The following is a 3,664-nucleotide window of genomic DNA, read 5'->3' on the forward strand; positions in this document are numbered from 1 at the left end:
ATATATATACATATATATATATACATAAATATACATATGTATATATATATATACATACATATATATATGTATATGTATATATATATCTATATCAAATACCCCTTAACACCTTCAAGACAGTGACCCTATAAGATAAGGGCAGTAGGTGACCGGAATCCCTTGAATTCCAAAGGAAGCATCTTAACTTTATCTGAACCCAAGTGCCAGGGGGTATAGCTCAGTGGTAGAGCATTCGACTGCAGATCGAGAGGTCCCCGGTTCAAACCCGGGTGCCCCCTAAACTTTAACGATGTTATTTCTCTTGTCTTTCGCAAAATATTCGACAAGGTGCCCCACCAGAGGCTACTAATTAAAGTCAAAACCCATGGTATTGGAAGAAAAGTGGATGAATTGGAGTTTGGGTTGGAAGCCCAAAGGGAAGGGGAAATAGAATGTACTTGGGAAAACAGTGTAGAGTATAGCATTAATGTAGAACAATGTGCCAGTATAGGACAAAATATAATTTTAGGATATAATGTCGCTTGAGGACGAAATGTTACATTAGGATGTAATGTCATAGGACAAAATGTCGCAATGGGCTGTAATGACAGTGGAGGACAAAAGATCACGATAGAAAGTAATGATAGTGGAGGACAAAATATCACGATAGGATGTAATGATAATGGAGGAGAAAATATCACAGTAGGATATAATTTCAGTGAAGGACAAAATATAATTTTAGGAAGGGATACCGGACAGAATGTCAATGAAGGTCAAAATATCATGATAGGATGTAATGACAGTGGAAGACAAAAGATCACGATGGGGTGTAATTATAGTGGAGGAAAAAATATCACGGTAGGATATAATGTCACTGGAGGACAAAATATAATTTTAGGAAGGAATGCCGGACATAATGTCAATGAACGACGGGAGGCCGGCGTGAATCACGGTGACGTAGGGGGACAAAATGTACAAAAGAGATCGGATGACCGTGATCGACCAGATTCCGTGATGGGGGAAATGTTAATTTTGATGGGAGAAATGTTAATGAGGCATTGAATGTCAATGAAGGACTAAATGATAATATAGAGAAAGGTACAAATAAAAAACAAAATGATAATGTAAGACATGATATTGAAACTCAAAACGTGTCAAAAAGAAATAATCACGAGTTTCTTAAAACCATATACTTTAATGCTCGTAGTATTAGGAACAAATTTCAAGAAATACAGGCGTCTGTCAAAAGCGAAAATCTCGATATGATAGGAATAATTGAGACATGGTTAAATGGTACAGAGTTCGAAGCTGAATCTAATATTGCGGGATTTAAACACTTTCATCAGGATAGAAACCACAAGTAAGGTGGGGGTGTTCTGTTGTACGTTAAAAACAATGTTCATGCTTGTGTTTTAGAGAAAGTGAAACAGGATGTATATGATAGTTTGTAGGTTGAGTTAACACAAATGGACAAAAAATTAATATAGGTGTAATACATAGGCCAAAGACATTATCATTAGCAGACGACAAACTGTTATTTCAAGAACTGTCTAGTTTCTGCAACCGGGATTTATTGATAATGGGTGATTTCAATTTTACTGACATTGATTGGATGACCCTTGGACATGGCCATATAGGTAGTCGCTTGATTGATTTTCTTGGTGACAATTACTTAATTCAGCATGTAAAAGAGCCCACAAGATATGGAAACTTACTTCGATCTATTGATCACTAGCCGCGAAAGCATGGCAACTGATGTAGAAGTCGGTGAATCTGTTGCAAATAGCGATCACAACTTAGTTAGATTCAAACTCCTAAACAATTTTAGAATAGATACTTGTGTTTCTAAAATACCCGATTTCACTAAAACTTAGTTCATAGGACTACGTCAGGAGCTTCAGCTTACAGATTGCGAGGCAAAATTAAACGAAAGACCTGTAGATCAGATGTAGGAAATATTTCAAAATACGCTCACTAAGATGATTCAAATTTACATTCCTTTTAAGGATAGACGTCCCCCCAAATCAGGCTCGCCCAAAGTGGCTCGACAAAGAAACTGAAAAAAGTATTGCTAAAAAGAGACAGACTTATAAGAAATATAAGTGCTCGGGTGCATCTAATGACTATGAAAGCTATGTATCAATACAGAGAGATTTAAAAAAGACAATAAGAAAAAGAAAAAGACAATACGAAATTAACATCGCTGATAAATCCAAAGAGAATCCCAAAGAATTCTATAGTTCCATTAGAGATAAAAAGGTTGTTAGGAATCACATTGGTCCACTATCATTTGCTGACGGTGAACTTGAATATTCAAATGAAGGAATGTGTAATATCTTAAACAATTATTTTAGCTCGGTATTCGTAAACGAAACACCTCAAAGTGAATTCCAAAATGAAACCTGTGAAAAGTCTAGGGTAAACTTACTACGGTAAATATAACAAAAGAAAAATTAAAAGGTGTATAAACTCAAAGTTAATAAAACACCAGGACCTGACGGTTGGCATCCAAGAATATTAAAGGAAATGAAAAAAGAGATTGTTGTTCCATTAGAAATTATTTTCAAGAAATCCATCATATCCGGAGATGTCCCAATAGAATGGAAGCTAGCTAACGTTACTCCCATATTCAAAAAAGGTGACAAAAAGAAGCCAAATAACTATAGGCCTATAAGTGTGACTTCAATCGTAGGAAAAATAATGGAAACTATCATCAGAGATGCCATCGAACATCATTTAGAAAGTAACCGTTTGATAAATAATAGCCAGCATGGTTTCAGACGGAAACGTTCTTGCGTGACTAACTTACTCGAATTCTACAACACAGTTATCTCGAATTATGACAAAAGAAACAATATAGATTTAATATATTTAGACTTTGCAAAAGCTTTTGATACCGTCCCACACGAAAGACTACTTACTAAATTAGCTTTACACGGAATAAGTGGTAGCCTATTAGGTTGGACTAGTAATTGGTTGAATGGTCGAAAACAGAGAGTTGTTTTAAATGGACAAACTTCTAGATGGAAAAATGTTACAAGTGGAGTTCCTCAGGGCTCCGTTCTTGGGCCATTTCTATTCATAGTATATATAAATGATAAAGACCATGGACTAAAATCTACTGTTTCCAAATTTGCTGATGATACAAAACTGTGCGGAGTGGCAAATGATCACTCAAACCAATTAGATATTCAAGAAGATTTAGATCAATTACAGCAATGGTCTGAAAAGTGGCTAATGAAATTTAACACAAGTAAATGCAAGGTAATGCACATAGGTAAAAATAACAGTAAGTACGATTACAAGTTATTTGGAGATTCGTTAACCAAAGTGGATAGTGAAAAAGATCTCGGCGTAATTATCAGTAACGACCTCAAACCATCCAAGCAGTGTATTTCAGCCCCTGAGAAAGCAAATAAGATTCTAGGACTGATTGCGCGATCTTTTGATTTCAAAAGTCCATCACTAATTAACAAGCTATGTAAATCGTTAGTTTGTCCACATTTGGAATATGCTGTTTCCGTATGGTCACCGAATCTCATTAAAGACATTGACAGACTAGAAAAAGTACAACGGCGAGCCACAAAACTGATTCCAAATATCAAAAATATATCATACGAAAATCGACTAAAACATATGAATCTATTTTCCCTAAAGAAGCGTAGACTCAGAGGAAAGGGAAATG

At 35.5% G+C, this 3,664-nt stretch overlaps 1 non-coding gene across 1 annotated transcript; it reads left to right on the plus strand.

Moving 5' to 3' along the window:
- The first annotated feature begins 206 nt into the window (after positions 1–206).
- TRNAC-GCA (transfer RNA cysteine (anticodon GCA)) lies at positions 207–278 on the plus strand. Its single transcript has one exon. It is a non-coding gene; the product is annotated as a tRNA-Cys (tRNA).
- Positions 279–3,664: the final 3,386 nt, after the last annotated feature.

This window comes from Oratosquilla oratoria, chromosome 23 (genome assembly GCF_046742065.1).
Source record: "Oratosquilla oratoria isolate Oo_2021 chromosome 23, ASM4674206v1, whole genome shotgun sequence".
Taxonomy (NCBI): Eukaryota; Metazoa; Arthropoda; class Malacostraca; order Stomatopoda; family Squillidae; genus Oratosquilla; species Oratosquilla oratoria.